The 19,220-nt window shown below is 31.4% G+C and overlaps 1 protein-coding gene across 2 annotated transcripts in view; it reads right to left on the bottom strand.

Annotated features, from left to right (window-relative positions):
- Positions 1-19,220, bottom strand: part of LOC118197677 (cell adhesion molecule Dscam1-like) — a 952,054-nt gene that overhangs the window by 897,938 nt on the left and 34,896 nt on the right. The window lies entirely within an intron of this gene.

Genomic DNA, 19,220 nt, shown 5'->3' with positions numbered 1-19,220 from the left:
ATATTGCTGTTTTGATTATTATATGGACTTTATTTCAGACTTACGCATAGAAATGACATTTCATCTATTGTGACGAAAACATAACCCGTTATAACATTTTATGATGAATTTGGATTAGAAAAGGACGCTTAAGCAGCCAGCCCGTTCGCAGGATTCAAACCTTGGACCGAACTACCAATATTCAAGTTTTTTACCGCTCGGCCGCCGGTTGGCCCAGTGATTTCCAAATGTTGCCTTTCATATTTAATGTTCCCTTCCAAAGGAATGATTTTATTAATCAACACATTTACACTTTTCAATATAATATACAGAACAGAACATAACCACACTTCAAATAATAGCATATACATAACTTGATAATTAGATCAATATGAGCAACATTTTTGAAAAAAATGTTTATTAGATTTATGTTTAAGTACGTTTTCTGTTATTATTATTATTTTAAATTTTACAAATACAAACGAGTTTTCAGACACAAATTCTCGATTCTAATTGCATAAAAAACTTATTTTAATTAATGTAATGGTTACGCTTGATGTATCGTTAAATGGTTTTAGTATTTGACATAAAATATTTACGATTCTTGTTTTTAGTTCTAGTTTCAAACGCTCTTAATATTTTTTCTGTTTTTGTTGTGCTTTCTTTTGCTGCTGCGATTACATTTTATATTGCACGTATTGCATAAAATATTTATGTATTAAAAATAGCACCAACTTTTAAAATATATATTTAATAATGTAATATATCCCCCCTCATATTTTTTTATATGACTTTCCCCCCTTACTACATGATCAGCTTTATATCAGTAAACAATTAATTATCAATTTTTTAATAATTTTTTGTAATGAATGGGAAATAGATTATGCCGATTAACTGCCCATACTTATTCAGCCTTTGACCCCATGACCTTTAAAATTTCATCGACCCCCAATAGGTCAATACCGACTCCATTGGACCCCTACTCTAAACTATCATAATATACATTTCCTTTTACAACTGAATTTAACATTATAGGACATATGTATATATCGAATATTAATATTATTTAATACATCACCGTAGTATCCTACACTAAAACATTTCTGATAAATAGTTTTAATTTTTGAAATATATAAATAAATGAGGTCTGTATGTATTGCACATTTTCGTGACAAACTCAAACTGCTTTCCTCCCAACCCTGCGATCTGTTTCCCATAAATGTTTAATACACAAACCAAATCGCGTACATAGAGATTACTTCATAACACGCGATAATTGATATTAGATAATTAAAGCTGAATAAACATTTTTATCTTCCCAAGCTGTTAATATTAAAAGCAACATGGCAAAATATTCTTTCTCATCGTATGTTTTCCGTTGTGCAAACTAAGTAACAAATAGAATATTCATGTGGAGTTTCTAGAATGTGGAAATTACTATTTAACTACTAACTATATTCCATGCTTAATCGTGCATATTACAACATTTTTGTGTTTAAGTATTTACAAAGTATTTACACATATTATGTAATTAATTACACAGAATAAGTAACAATAACTATTAGTAAAATCTAGAAAAATACTACAGTTATTTATTTATCATGGTCTAAGCCAATGTTTCGCATCTGTTTAAAGAGTTATAAAAACATTCTAATCCTGCCGGGAGTATATTTAATTAAATCTGGAATATTAAGCACTGCAATAAATTTATTATAAATATTGACGATAAGCAAATAATAAAAAGCAATGGGAATCAGCCTGTGCAAATTTACAATACTGTATTTTTGAAGAAGAGAACATGAAAAATGTGCAATGTCTTCACCGGGACTTGAGCCTTGACCTCTCGTTTACGCGTCAAATGTACTACCGTTACACCCTAAAGGCATGCAGAGAGGAGGAGAAAATGCTCTATATATTCTCCCTTTTAAATGTCGACTGGGAATTAGGGGACCCAGTCACCAAATCCTGGTGGTGAAGAATCAGCATCCACAATCTTTTAGTTCGGGCATCGATGTAGAGTCATTTTGCTTTTTTATGTGGGAGACTTGGAAAAACGAGCAATGCCTTCTCTGTAAGTCGAACCTGGACCTCTCGAATACGCGCCAAATATGCTGAACGTTACATCACGTTGGCATTCAGAAAGAAGAGAGAAAATACTTTATAAAGAAATAGAATTTTCTTCCTCAGCTAAGAAAGTGTAAATGAAGGAAAAGAAACTTTTGCCCGGATGATTGGTTGGTTTATTTAATTACGGCAAAGCATTTGAGGGCTAACTGGCTAAGGCGGATGGATGCTTTAGTGAAAGACGTTCTAATGGAAATTATTTCGTGTACTCGTTACACACGGAGAAACCTACGAAAACGCTTGTACAGCCAGTTTATTCGCGGAATTGAACCTCAGACCGAAACACTAGTATTTAGAGATTTTATCGCTTGGCCGCTGGTGGGCCTGTGCTTGGATGAGAAAATCAGAGAGACTTTTGATAACGTTCTGCATAAATGTAAAAGTATGAAGTCCCTAGCGGCACCTGTCAACAATAAAGTAAATAAGAAGAAACTGAGAAATAAATTCTTGACCAGCTTATGTTAAAAGATGGTATTAATCACAGCCAAAATATTTCTATGGATGCGACATGCCTCCAGGAAATCTAGTTTTTAAGGTTTCTTTATATTAATTAACTATTTGTGTATTGAATCTGTACCCTCAGTTTTGCCTTCCTTTTTTCCGCAAGAATGAATATTTAGTTAGTGAGTATTTCAGGTGAGGATTTTAGATTGTAAAGCAGAGCACGTTCTTGGAGACATCTCAAATGGAGACATTTTTTGAAGAATGTTGACTTCAGAAAAATGAAAAATGTGTTTTTTTCATCAGCAATAACATACAACGAGGAGTTGCGTTCTTTTTTCCGGATATAAATTAGCATACTCTTTAGCGAAAAGCCGTAAGACTCTTTCCGTTCACCAATGTACAACACCCCAGACTGTTAATCTCCGAGTATGCCTAGAACTCATACTTGGATTTAGGTCTTTAGGTACGGAATTTCATATTTCATCAGTAGAAGGAAAACGATACAAAAGCTACATTTGTGTGAAATGTGTGTTACTCTGTCCTAATCGATAGAAGCAAAGGAACAACTCCTGAAAGACGTATGATCAGTCGAAACGAAAGAGTATTTTTTCTCGTGCTGAGATGAAACGTTTTGACCATTTGATCAGTAATATATTATGAGAAACTTTTGTCACTTAAGCCGCTCTTAAAGAATTGAGTCTTTTATCAAAATGACTCTTGAAGTTGGGAATGTTGAATATATGATAAACGAAGGAATAAAATGAAGCCGTTATTTATTTAGCAAACTAAGTATCTTTTGGAGTACGGATGAAAGATGAGTGATGATGGAATTTAGTACACAATAAAACTGAAATGATATCCATTTCACTTGTGAGATGAACATCGAAGAACGGAAAGGAATAAGATGTCTCGAGATCATAAGTGAATTGAATGGTAGAATAATTTGAATGCATGATTGAGATAACCTTAATTTAAATCTCCTTTATTACCGTCAAATAAAACAAATGTGTCAACCACAAAGTGGAACAAAACAGCAAAATTAATATTTTAAGAAATATATATTTATAATAATGCATTAAAATGCCAGAAAGAATGGGAGTGAAAGCGTTCCACCTGGCTAATATTTCTGTTTGTCGTAATAATAACTTTGGTAAACAAAATATGTTTCAGAAAAGGTAAGTGAAATTAACTAAGTAACTTTACTGTGAGCTTTATTTCCTCAATCAGTATAAAAACATACAGGTTCATGAATTTAGCTGAAAGATGAAATTATTTAGGATTTTAAATTTAACGTTATTATTAATGTATCAATGTACATTAATAATAACATTAAATTGTTAATATTAATTTAATGTAAGCGCATTAATTTAATGTAAATAATAATTACATTAAATTAATGCGTTGTATTTTACTAATACAGCGCATTAATTTAATGTAATAGCAAAACCCTTTGTAAACGAATTAAGTGAAAAGGGAATCCATTTTTGGAAATTAAATTTTTATGAATAATCCAAGGTAAATTTTTAGTCATTAAAGAAAGCATAGTAGACAACATTATTATTTCAGTACATTTACATACATGTTTCTTTTAAAGTTGGGAATTGTCTTCTTTTGAATATTTATTTTCTTCTTTCAGTGTTTCATACCAATTTAATTGCTTAATTGAAAGTGAGTTTCTAGTTAAGCGAACATTAGTTTTCCAACTTTTTAAAACCACATTTTAATATATTTAAATTATAAAGATAATAGGTTATTTCGAATCAGGAGATATGAAAAATGAGCAATGCTCTCGCCAGGACTCGAGCCTCAAACCTCTCGAATATGCACCGAGTGTGCTAGCCATTAGCTGATTCTTAGAATAAATTCGAATAGATAAATTAAAAAATTAGTATAAATAAATAATAGAAGATAATAATAAATAATAAATAAATAAACAATAATAGTTGATTCATAAATTGATAATAGATAAATAAATAAATTAGAATTTTTAGTGGCTTCAGATATGTATTTGATTACCATATAGAGTTAGTGAAGTTCTTCGTGTGGCAACTGGATTTAAATGGAAATTTACAATACACAGATTAGCTTCCCCTTAAAATTTATACGAATGTATAAATTATTACATATTTAAGAAACTAATTTGGAACTCTTAATGCTCATACTTTTTTTTCGACAGTGTTTCGAGATAGTTGGGACATGTTTGAAATTCTTCTTTATGCGTATAGTCAATATGAAGTAAGAAATTAATGCAAACTGAAGACGTGCAATACAAATGGAATGAAATTTTTCTTGTTGTTATATGAAATCCTGTACTGCATACCCCAGAATACCCCATTTCCGTATCCCCCCGAAAAAAAACATGAGACCAAAAAGGTATAAAGAATTCCTCTAACTGTTTCCCCAAGGAGGTGTCACAATTTCTGTCAAGTTGAACATACAAGTTTAATTCTTCTTCAGAGTTCTTCAGAACATTTTTCCAGATTGCGATGAATTTTATATCAGGCGCTGGAACTCCACCTTTAAATATACGTATTATTCTGTTAATCACGTGTCTTCCAGTTGCAGGATAGGCCATGCTATATGCTATTACCACTCGTGCTCAGAGAAGAATATACAAAGGTCCATCGAAAATAATGTCCGAACAGGTATAGTGTACTGCCGTGATTGTTTAGGATATCACGTGCTGCTTATTATGCAGAATTTCTCAAAATTACATGGGAAATCGGGCTTGGTTAATTATGTCACGAGCCGTGTTGCCGCATGTTGTTAATTTAACTCCACTTCATTATTCAGCTTTCATGTATGAGGAAATTTTGAAATACAAGGATATAATTAAACTAAATATAAGAATTTTATTTGCGTTTTTCTGTTCTTCTAATTAATTAATTAATTAACTAAATTTTAAAGAATGAGAGTTATATATATCTTACTATAATTTCTGGGCATTTCCTATGACGCCTTACTTTTGCGGTAATGCAAATACTACAAGGTAAGGTAAGGTTAGGTTAGGTTATCTTAATACGGCAAAGCGCTTGAGGACTATCGGCCAAAGGGAAGGGGTGCCTTTGTGGAAGATTTCATACGGAAGACTGGCTTGTATTCACATTACACATAATTAAAACTACTATTAAAGTCAATCATGCAACAACAGCATGAGATCAAACTCATTTATTCGCATGAAATAGAACCCAGGTCAAACTCCCAGCATCAAGCAGTCTTAACCACTCGGCCACTCGTGAAGCAAGCTTTACAAATAGGATGTCAAAAATGTGTTAACATTTCATAAGGTATTTACATTTTTTATGCATTTACGAATGTATTTACTGAAGTATCTTGGTATGGTAAGGTAGTAAATATAAGTTAGTCGAATTTTAAAATGTACGCAACTTTTGACGAAAAAAACATCCAAATCAAAGAGCAGATATTATATCAAAGTGAATGAAATGAAAATACGGCCAATTGGAAGAAGGAAAATTAATTTTAAACCGATGTATATTCAAAAACATTCGAACAAGAAATTTAATGTTTGTCAAAAAATTTTTAATTGTTGAAATCTATCTGTGTGTGTAAAATAAAAATATGCAATATTTGGTTGTTCAAATATTAATTTGAAACTTGCCGCAGTTCGAACGATTAAAACATGGTTATGGATCTAGATCTTAATTTATGATCTAATGAGCTTTTGTCCTACTGCTAGATCTTCTTTTGATACCGATAATTTACGTCATATAATATTTGCACATTTGGGAAATTTTTATGCTAATTTTGTATAATTTGCTCGTTGTGATTCCTGCTGAATTTTAATGAGATGATGAACAATATATTGATTTGGATCTTAACAATTGGAAAAAAATTCAATTTTCTTTCACTTTTTTAAGATTGCCATGCTATTAAAAGTGTCAAAAATAAGGGTGTCAGGACGTTTAACTTATAAAATTCATTTCTCAAACTGGAGTCTCGATCTGTCACTAGTCGTTCGAGAAACATTTAGTCTTGATATGTTTCTAAAATATTCCGCGTAACTGTGTTGTTACGTAACATACGCTGTTTCGTAAGTGCGCATTTACTTTACTTCACTGTTACCATTATTTGGCAAAATTGTATGATAATATTTTAGTAATATATATGTGTAACGATGTGATACGTATGTGTAAGCATAGCAGAATAATGTAAATACTCTTTTTAGTCCAAAGGGGACAATTTGCCCAGAACGGCTATTTATTTCGTTTTGATATTTTGATTTGGTTCACTATAAACGACGTTTCAGTTTTCAAATTGTTGCCACCAAATATTAGAGCCCTGCATTATATTTAAAGAAATTAAATAATGAAGAATCTGCAATAATGTATGTATGTTTCTCGCACTGTAAAAAACAACGGAAGCTAGAAACATCAGATTTTGAATAACGTAGTCCTTCACTCGAATATGAGCATTTGGAAGCCCAAATTTGGAATTTAAAATTTCTTTGATTATCTGTTTTATATTTTGTAAAACTTGAACGAATTTTTAATAAACAAACTCAACGATTTCAAAGCGAGCAATGGTAACACTGAACGAAAAAATAAACATTTATATCTCCAGAACGCAAGACTATGTATTGGAAATTCTAATGATATGCTCTTTTGAAATTATTTCTGATAATGCTCTGAATACTGCTCCAACTGAATTTTATGGATTAAATGCGAAGAACATGATATTTAATAAATAAAGGTAACACACAAAACGTTAAAAAAACGCTTTTTTGGGAGTAATGTGAAAGCATTCAGATTTTATTTTATTAGTGATAAATTTGCCTACTTTCCATCACATAAATTCTGAAACGGGCTTTAAGACGCCGATATTCTGCGTAATTGACAGCAGGGAACCAGCTGGTTTTATCATTGGTACCTTTAAGCTGTGTAGTATAATTATCATGTTCGCAGATATACTTTGCGGGAGATTGTTATTTCGGGCTAAAGCAAGCATATTCATTCCTTGAAACTGTTTGAATGGTAGTTTGCTTTCGCTGTGAAGGATAGGACTTAAATGCTTCCTCCAAAGGGATTACTGTGGATTTAAGAATGATTTATATAGGGTTCTGAACTTAAAATATACATGGAATATGGGTTATTAAGATATCTCAACTGGTTCTTCTCTTATTCCTCATTTTAAAGATACGATATTTAGCATCATATCGTGAAATTTATACTTTGCTGCTACTTGTGTATTACAGACGCAGGAATCTAAAATTACTGCAGAATTTCTGGACTGAAATAATAAGAATACATGTACAGCCATTCTGCATTTCACTGTAGAGAACAGAGATTAATATTTAATTTCAGTGTTCCAAATAAAAGCTTTAAAATCAGTATTTAAATTAAAGTAGAAAACTGTGATTACTGCGCCTGGCAGATAATTTTTCGTAGACAGTCAGCGTGTTCGGATGGTGTTTATTGTATTTTATTCCCTTTCGAAAAAAAAAGTAATAATGAGTTCGAAAAGGTAAAAATTAAGGCGATCGAGGCAAAGGAAAGCAGAACAAAATAAGCCATACGACAGTGTGCAACAAACAAAAGAAGAACGAAAGAAATTTTTGCAAAAAGAACTTAAGAGATGATAGCACGAGGAAACTAAATCAAAATCATTGACATTCTCTAATTACTTTATTGTGTAGAAGGAAGCATCAACTTTGTATAACACAACAACACCTAAAAATCATTGGTTGCTGCTTGCAAGACTCTCAGTGAAAATTTGCAAACAAATAAATAAATTACAAAATAGCGTTTTGCAATCCTTTTACGCTTCCAAATTCTTACCGTTCGGTTTTATATGTAAAGAAATTACACATATAAAATCTGCAAGTTTTCAGATTTTATATTACGCCCAAAGGGGCTTTCTTTTAACGTTTTTTGTGTTACATTTATTTATTAAATATCATGTCCTTCGCACTTAAACCATAAAATTCAATTCAACGGCAATATCACAAAATAATTTAAAAAGAGCATATCTTTAGAATTTCCGATACACAGTCTCGCGCGCTGGAGATAAATTTTTACAGTGTTGCTATTGCTCGCTTTGAAATCGGTGCGTTTCTTAATCAAAAATTCGTTATAGTGTTACAAAATTTGAAATAGATAATAGAACAAATTCCAAATTCCATATTTGGAATTCCTGATGTCAATATTCGGGTGGAGGACTACGTCATTAAAAATTGGATGGATCTAGGAACCGTTCGTTTATCACAGTGCTAGAAGCATACATTATGCAAATTCTTGTTTATTTAATTTCTTTAAATATAACAAAGGCAATAACATTTCGTGGCAACAATTTGAAAAGTGAAACGGACATTTAAAGGTTTCGACGCAAAATGCCAAAGCGAAACGCCATTTTGGGCTAACAATTGACGGTAGGCTTCCCCTCTTTCTGTTTAAAGAGCCCGCTGGCGTTTAATGCCTAGAATTACGAATAATTTATTTGTTATATAGCATCCTCATAATTGCGTTAATAATCTTACGTGTTAAACTCCAGTGGCTCTTTAAACTACAAGAGATATACCAGTGCTGGATTTAAGTATAAGCTACACAAGCTATAGCTTAGGGCCCGCACTTTCTTGGGCGCCCTCCAAAAAATTAAAATATAGTATAACAAACTTATAAAGGGTTCCATATCTCAAACAGCTTAGGAACTTTCAAAATCTAAAACCAGTTCTGGAATCTACTTTCAATTGTTTTTATAGATAAGTAGGCAGTGAATTAAAACAGCTTCATGTAACTGAAAAATGCATTCTTAAGAGAAGCTTAGTGAAATAAAATGTTTGTTTTACCAAGAGAGCTATATAATATCCGAATAGGTATACAAGTAGTATAGCTAAAACAAAGAAGTTACCACAAAAGGAAAACACATTTTTCTTTCACAAATCATTTTGCTGTAAATAATTACAAAATTAAATTTGTGCGCAGACTTCTAATTAGCACATTTATTTCCGAAGTTTTAAGATAATACTTTCTGTAGTTTAGACATATGTCAGACTTTTGCTGTCTACATGTTTCTACACTTCATTTATTCGTGTGTACTAGTATTATGTAGATGAAAAATTCAGTATGAGAAACTCTTAAGTAAATACGAAAGCAGGATTGATTTGACAAGAAGGGGTGCAAACTAGCGTTAGAACTTGCAAAGGCGCTTTAGTACTTAGCTTCCGACAGTGATTTAAGCTGATAATTTGTCAAGAGAAATTTAAGCGTTGTCCAGACTAGTCTGCATAAAATTAATTTGCATTAGTTAGGAATAAGACTGAGAATCAGGCAAGTATTCCTTTCTAAGGTTTATTTAAATACTGGTACTTGTTCATGTCAAAATAGTTTGTCGTAATTTCAAGCTATAAGTGACAAATAATCATCCATTAATATTTTAGCTCTGTAAAACGATGCTATTTTAATTACTTTGAATTTGCTATTACTTTAAAACATTGGCATTCATTTAAATGTTTTTCCGAATTTCGAGTTTTATGTAAGTGCTCAGACAAGGTCAAATAAAAGTATTCTGAAACCAAAAGCCGCAGCATTCTTTCAGAGCGTCGCAAGCGTAATTTCTACAATTTTAGCAAAGAAAAAAATGTATTGAACTTAAACGGTATTTTATCCCTCCTTCCAGCACGCTTTCGTGGTGTAACTTAGCACACTCGGCGCATATTCGAGAAGTCCAAAGAAACCCAATGACTCTGCAACGTTTATCGCAAATGTAGGATAATTTTGAGACTTCTAAAACTTGAGTTTCTAAATGTATTGATAAGCCCTCGATTAGAAATGTGCTTGGTGGTTTACTTGATGGTTAAACCTTGCACAAAAGAAATCAGTCAACAAAACATCCAAGGTATGACTCACCAGAAATTAATTAAAGAAACCGATTGAACATAAGGTGCTAAATCAATCTGTGTTATTGTTGTGGCATTACTGTGTAAAACCATTTATAAAATCAGTACGCCGAAATCGCAGAATAATTTCAATAGCAAATCAAAGTGTGTGTGTGTGGGGGGGAGTTTGTACATTATGGTAATTGAACAGTAACAAAGATACTCCCTTGATGGATACTACAACTATAATAGCAGTTACTACCAAGCAAATACAGCTAAGGTACCAGAAATTTGAGTTGCATAGCTCCCTATCCAGTTTAAGCCAGATCAATTGAACAACTGAAACTGAAACAAATACCGCAACTGAAAATCAACATTAGAAAAATAACTCACCCTGTACAATAGTAATTGGTCTGTAAGAGCAAACATTATTGTAAAGTTAGCTTATTACTGTCCATTTTTAAGTATTTGTTAAAATCCTTGTTGTAAAGCAGTTAAAAATGACATAGAAAATCCAGTCAATGTGTAACTGAATTACAGATTTACTTTGATTATCTCAGTAAATGTATTGTAAATATGAATTCAGATAATGTTTAAATGTGCACATAACTGCCATGATTATAGCTAACTATTTCATGTAGCTTGTACAAGAAAATGTCTGTATTTAACATATCTATGGTTATACTCAGGCTTTGATAAGCTTTTGAAGTATTTATACTTTTATATGAAAGAAATAATTCCTACTGCCAGGCTGACTATTAACACTGTAAGACTTTTACAACAAAGTCAGGTCAGCGGTTATAGCAGGCGGTGCTCAGTACGCCGAAATCAGGCTAAATATTTCATTACGAATAATAGTTACATATTTGTTTTCTATTACGTAGACAATACAGTCTATTTTATATATCGTCCTAAAATTCGAATTTTCTGCATTTTCAGATAAGGATACATTCACAAATCGTTAAATTCATATTTATAAAAACATGAATCACCATTTCTGGGAACTGCCTGGAAAAATATATAGCTCAAACATTAAAGGATATGTAAAATAAACTTTCAGTTAATTTCTTATTCTACTAAGTGTTAACAAAACTGAATAAATTTGGTTTACATCTAGCCCATAAATATTCGATTCATTTGATAAACATGAAATAACAGCCAGATCTAACAACCCAGTATCTTTCTTCCTATACCTGCTTTCCAAATACAAAATCTAAGCTAATCAAAGGAACTTCTTACTCATTTTTAATTTAAGAGCCTCAACTTACAGATACCAACAATTTTGATGAAAGGTATTTTAATATTGCACATAAAAGTGTGCTTTGCCAATAATTAAATACACCATCACCACCATCATGATACTAGGCTATTTAATTTGCGAAACTTGTTTGATATTTATGGAATTCTGTGTTTTGTAATATGGGCATATTGATTTGGAATTGAATAGTTAAAGGATTTCGTAAATTTAAAATTTAATGCATTCTTAATTCTTTACAATGTATTCCATATATATATATATATATATATATATATATATATATAAATTTAAATATAACTTTACTTTATTCTTTTGAAGCAATATATGTATATATATATATATATATATATATATATATATATATATATATAAATTTAAATATAACTTTATTCTTTTGAAGCAATATATGTATATATATATATATATACTATATATATATGCAGTACATACATAGATAGATATAGTTATACATATACATAATGCAAATTCTACAATATAATATACAGTATATATATGATTACACACAGTCTGTTCCATACTTCTACTGTATAATGCATTATACAATAGAAGATAAGAAAATTTTAACTAAGCGGAGAAATTTAATAACGTGTTTTATCAAAAATATTTTCGATTCGCAACATTTTCAGAGGAAAAATCTGAATAATAATTAAACCATTTAAGCGGCAATAATACAGAAAGTCTCACTTTAGTAAAACTATGCAAATCAAAATTAAACGCGATCAATGAGTTACACCGGGGAGGGGGCTAAAAGGAATGGATTTCTTTTTTAATATAATACATTATTTATATACCAGAATAGAAAGAAATCAAGAAAAGTTATTAAAACTCTTATTTAGTACTAATACTAACAAAAATTAATCTTTCAGTAATTTAAAATTTTGTAAAGTTTGGTGCAAATAGAATTAGTAATGTATATGAGTGCTATAAATTAATAGTGCATTCTAGCGGACTCGCATAAAAAACAGAGTTACTACAGGATTTATTATCGGTAAATTATTTATCTATAAATCGCAAAAATATAGCGTAACCATTTATGAATAAGTCGTTAACTTTTATGGACCGTTTAGAGGTAATTTAATTTATAACGTATAACAGTATGAAATATAACTTTATGCTTCCTTACATGAAGGTTTTCAAAAAAATGGCATGCATTTGAATTAAAATAGAAAAAAAGTCACAGTTTTAGTTTCGAGTGTATTTAAATCATGCATGTTTCCAGTTATACAGTATTAATTATGATTTTATAAATTAATGTATATTTAATGCTCTTCAGATATCTGCAATATATTTTAGTTTAATTCCTTTAATGCGCTTTTAATGCTCTTTTACAGAATAGAGGGAAAGATCATTAGCATTACAATCCGCAAAAACTTGCTGCTGAAATATTTAATTGAGAAATAGCAATCTATATTCTTTATGGTACTTTCATGGAACTGTAAAACTGCTGGAAAATAAACTCAAGTCTTGTGTATGCATTGACAAGCGTATGTTATGTACAATAATCTATAATAGTTTTGTATTCAGAGGTGCCTAAATTTTGAGTTCCCAAACGTTCTGCAAAACATGTCAAAGTCTTCAACAAAACCTGGGGCTTTATTTTGCTATAGCAATTTTCCAAGGATAAACCAATGTTCTTATAACTGTTGTGTATTAATTCACAGTGGATAATGAATTTATAAATATAATATTTGTGCACTAATTTCTTAATGTAATTAATATTGCTACGTTTTTTTCTCTCTTTTAGTACGTTCGTTACGGCGTTCGTGCGGATTTGTAATGAATAATGACCACAGCACTTGATGAAGTATCAAATCGCACTTTATTGGCCAGTATTCTCAAGACAAAATCCAAAATCACGTTTTACAGTCGTCGAAGATCTATTGTACACTTGCTGGAACAATCATTGACACAGTCTTCAGGTTATCAGGCTATAACGGCGGCGATAGCTTCACTGCAAAGCACCAGAGTACTGCTCCCGACTCCGCTTGGTTTTTCTCGGAACACCACGCTACAACTCGCGATGCACTCGACGACACACAAAGCACAGCTCCCGACTCTTCGGTTCAGTCGTTCTCGGAGCTCAACACACTCTCTCGACGATGCACTCACCGCGATACACGAAGAGAGTCTTTCGATGCACTCGACGACCCACTCGGCACTCGCTGCCGACTGTCAACTGCATCAACTCCGCACGGACTAACTAGACAAGACACTAACTAAGTCGACGTACCAGAAGGGTTTATGTAGTTTCGGCTTGTGTTCGAGAATATTCTTGGCTAAACCGGTAAGAATTCGTTCCAGAATGTTCTGCATTCTCCCATGGTATATTGCCAATTTTGTCGCCAAATGGGCGATATCTTGCCAAAATGTGGTAACCCTGCCTTCTCTTGCCCTTTTATGGCAACCCTAAAACTGCTTTGCGGAGAAGCTATCTTACCGCGCCTGGACATTTTGTCACAATATGTTATATCACCACACATTTCATTTTCAAGGCAAATATTCAAATATTAAGTAAAAAAGTATAGTAAAAAGCGCCAGAACATTAACACATAAGAAACAATCTTACGTATTTTAATGTATTCAAATAGAAATGCACACTTTTGTTACGTTAAGTATCTACTGGTTCCAGGATACTGAGTTAGTATAAGGTAAAACAGGAAAAATATCTTATGGATGTTGTCATTATCATAGATATTGAGCAATAAGGAAAAAAAAATATAGAAAATTCAGAATCGTATCATCATTTTCAAAGTATTGTGTACTAACACGATAAGTTGTCCAACAATAACTATGTCTCATTCTATATGTTTGCACATTTTAAATAGTCAGGAAATTCCCTAACACAAGGTTAACTTATAAGGTATTTCTCCCGCCTTCTTCTTAGCATGCCTTCTGGTGTAGTAGTCAGCACATTCGGCGCATATTCGAGTCCAGGGGAGGGCATTGCTCAGTTTTCATGTGTGCTGCTTCTAAATAACCTAATACCTCTACAAAGTTAGGTTATTTCAATATGGCAAAACACCAGCAGGCTGTCTGCCTAAGTATAGGATGTCTTCGCAGAAGGTTTTATAAGGCAAAACTGGCTCGCAGATACGTTAGACATAAGGAAAACCATGAAATTTAACCACGAATCTCGTTCTATCGCGTGAATTTCAATCCGAATTGAATTCCGAGACTTCAACAGTCGTAACTACTCGGTGAGGTAACCCCCACTAACGGGTTACCTAAAATATATATAATTTATCTATTTTGCAAAATATTGTTTTTAATCAAAAGGTTTTGAGAAAATGTTTTTATAAAATTAAAGAAACATTATATCCAGAATACCAATTTATTTCTTAAATGTCCTGTGTTTTGATTTCAAAATTCCTGATATGTATGACCATGGCTTATATTAAGTATATATAGCATTTCATATAAAAAAATCAAACATTCTACTCAAATAATACATAGAAAAAATAAGTTAAAATATAGAATGCAAATAGATTGAAAAGATTTTTGTCTTGAAACTACGAATTTTCAGTGCCAGAACAAGTATGGAAATTTCATTCTTAACATTTTTCATTCTCGGCGATAAAATTTATCCTAAGTATCAATTTATAGTTTTACTGTTACCTGCATACTAATTTGACTAAAAGAAAGAATCTAGAAATTGGAAAGAATTATTAGAAATGGAGTCAAAAATCTTGGGATGAGTCTTTCCTCTGACATAAAATGCCCTCATCTGGAATAAACGCGAAGCATATAAATATGTACATACTGCGCCATCTACATGTAACAAACATTCTGTGCACGCAGAGGACTTCAGAAATCCGGTATTTTATGGAGTCATTTAAGGAGCTGCAGCATGCCAAGATTTGTAGTAACTCAGCTAATATGTTGCAGAATAGAAAATCAATGACTACGCTTTCGCTTTCAGACAAATACCTCGGGAAGATTTCTAGCGACAACAGATGCTACTTTACTGGTTCCCATCTCCCAACAAACCGTGATAAAAGCAATTAGAAAGCTTAAAGTTGTTACACTTTAGTTTTATCTATCCCGTTTGATGCTCTGTAACATCTTACATGGTATATTTCTCTTTTTCTCTCAAGTAAAATGCAGTTGGATCATAATTTAATTAAGTTGGCATCTTGTGCTATGAAACATGAAATTTACTGTGATATATACAAATATTTTTAAATTGTCACGTACAATATGTTAGAAATTTTTGTGTTTTTATGAAATCTATTTCCGTCGTTCTTAAATAAATCTCGAGTGCCTGAGTTGATTTTTCTGTCGTCGTTCTTAAATAAATCTACAGTGTCTGAGTTGATTTTTCTGTGCGAAATAAATATTATTAAGCATAATTTGACTATATAACGCTATAAAATGAATATTTCGGAAAATTTTATTTTTTATACAACATGCACAGTAGATTATGTGATTTAAATATCTGATATATATGCCTGGTATTTACTATATTTGATGAAGCCGGTATTTCACATGCATGTTACCTGACCTATTAAAAATCATTTATGTGCTTCGAATTTTAATCTCTGCATATAATAAAAGAAAGAGTCTGTCTGTGTGTATGGCTTTCGTCCGCGCTGCGCGTAAGGCTAATAGACCCAGGGCTACGAAATTTGCTACATAGGTGCATCTAGAAGGGGCAGTGCATCTAGAAGCGATTTTTTTTAAATCCGAATCAAATTTACTTTAATTTCATTTTTTCTGATGAAATCGCATTCTTTTGAATAGGTTTATTTTTTTTAGAAATGTGGTTTTGGCAACAATTTTTCATTCAATGCTTTGTATACTGGACTGCTGACTGTTGAAAATATAAGATAACATGCTGCTTGTTTTATTTTGATTTTTGGACACGCAACACGCACATCGCAATATACTTATTCGGACGCGCATGTGTCTCTCGAGGCACAACAGAAAGAATGAATTTTTTTTCTCTCTCTCTTTATTAGCTAATGGCAAAGAGGTTTGCATATTTCTAATATCATCCCCAAAGCACAATTTTGATTGGTTATTGCTTTCTGATGATAGTTTCATTCTTTTAGAAATGTGGTCTTGATAACAGTTTATCATTCATTGCTTTGGATACTGTACTGATGACTGTTTTCTCTTGAAAATTAAATTAAGTAATTGCAATTCTATGCAATAAAGCTTTGCAGTTTACAAATATCAACAAAAACGTTACTAACATACCAATAAGGATCAAATAAACTAACTGAAAACTTAATGGATAAAGCAATATAGCATCTTTTTTTGAAAACATAATACTCCTATAAAGCTTACTCACATACCAATAAAGAATCCATTTACATAAAATACAATTCTAAGCAGTAACATGGATTAGCTTCCCAAGCTCATAATTTGAGTACATAACACTTCGTACGGAATTATTCCATGTAATAATTATGTAACAGACATTTCTATTTCATTACTATGAGTTTCTCATTTTACAGCAAATTCGAATATACATATATTAAAGCACTGCCTTAGCAACAGCTAGTTGGTATCCATTTTCGATAAATCTCTCCTAAAGTTTTTGAGTTCTCATTGAAATAATTACTTTATTAAAACGCTCCTGCAAAGACATGTTACTAATAATATAACTTCCTGTCTTCGTTATGCAAGTATTACCTCCGTAATTGAACTCTAGTAGTGGCCATTGCGGACCCAATTTAATTCAATATTTAATATTAACAAGTCAGGAAAAAAATTTCAAGTAAGCAGTTCTCATTCATCCTTACTAAACTCTATCTAATGGAACTGTGGAATGACATCTTCAATTTGAAAATTTTAATTATCTTTTAATGAATTACATCTAAAAGGAAGCATATTTAATCCCTGATCAAATCCGCTTACATCTTCCAAATATTCTACTGGTTCGCTAATTACGGCAAAGTATACTGCGACTATTTGCTTGGAAAGGATCTCTTAATTGAGGATTTATAAGCAATCATTTTCCCTCTAAAGGTAAAGATAGGATTTATTTCAATAGGGTAATATCAAACTGATAGATAGATTTAGTTTTTTCATTACATTGTTGAATACAAACGGATTGCTATAAGGATTCATCTATGTCTCTTATTTAGTATAGTACATGCAGTTAAGCTAATTTATGTGTGACTTATTACTTTTATTTTCGAACTGTAGAGGAATATAAGCGAACTATTATAAGCACATACAGCCGATTTTTCTAGTGCCAGGTAAATACGACTTATTCTCGATCGATATTAGAAAATATTTGGACAGCAGCACAGGTATTGCCGACCAAATCTTCGGTACTTCTTCTTCTTAAACTATCCCTATCCCTCCCTTTTAGAAGCTATTAGTCTCGAAATGAGATTTTGAGTCGGTTTAGTATAAATGGCGAAACATTTTTCAAGTTGTTGCCACCAGATATTGTTGCAATATATCATTTACAAAGAAATGGAAGAAAGAAAAGTATGCATAAATATAGGTATGTTTCTCCCACTGTGAAAAACGAAAACACGGTATATAGAGCCATCAAATTTTAAATAACTTACTTTTTCCGTTTTTTTAAAATATTTATGAATTATTGTTGATTACTAAGTAACAAAGTCTGCAAAGTTTGTAATTATGATTTCTTTAATATTGCAAAAAACATTCATCACATTTGGAAACGTTTGTTTGAACCATTCTCCAAAAGTTTTAAGAGCTCTATGTTTTCAATTACAACTCAAGATAATATATTTTCTCTCTCCTTTCAGCATGTGTTCGTTGTGCAATTGTAATACTCGATGCATATTCGAGAAGTCTAGGATTCAAATCCTAAGAAAAGCATTGCACACTTTGCATTCCATGTCTCATGCTTCATTCATTTCTTCAAAAAGCATTGCATTCCATGTCTCATGCTTCCGAATAAACAAGTGGCTCTATATCTATGTCATCATTTAATAATAATTATGAACGACTGAAATTATATTTTTGTTATCAAATTTAGGTATATTTCTATTGCTTAATTGCTTAATTTTATTTATGTTTGCATACGTACAAAAGAAAAAAAAAGAATTTTTATTATATGTTTTCAATGAACAGCCAGCGTTATATGCATGCCAAATTACCATGCAAATATTATTCAAAACTTAAAAAAACTCTGATAAAAGTTTATTAATATTAAATAATGCATTTTAAATGATTGAATGAATGCATTTTGATGACCTATTACTACCTTAAGCAATAGAATTTAATGCTAAATGCATATATTTAGATGATAATAAAAATAATTAGTCTTCAGGAATAGTAGTAGTAGTATATATTTTAATTCATAACTGTTTGCATTTTCAAAACACTAACATCAAAAAATGATGAAACGTGTTTTCAAACGTATCACAATCTGCATTATTTTTTTTTTTACTTTTTATATTGTATTTTAATAACTGGGGATTATATGCTAGCAAACGCTTTTCAAATCTTCAAATTATTGTTTCTTTAATATTATTATGAAAGTGCTGCATACATTTGCAAATATTTACTTAAACAATTATACGAACAATTTAACAAAAAAATATATTTTATTTGGAGTAATTGTAAGCTTAGAGA

Source organism: Stegodyphus dumicola, chromosome 9, assembly GCF_044657685.1.
Source record: "Stegodyphus dumicola isolate Sdum_Otavi_A_Nest chromosome 9, ASM4465768v1".
Classification (NCBI taxonomy): Eukaryota; Metazoa; Arthropoda; class Arachnida; order Araneae; family Eresidae; genus Stegodyphus; species Stegodyphus dumicola.
The sequence above is the reverse complement of the archived record's forward strand: the minus strand, read 5'-3'. Positions and strand labels throughout refer to the sequence as shown.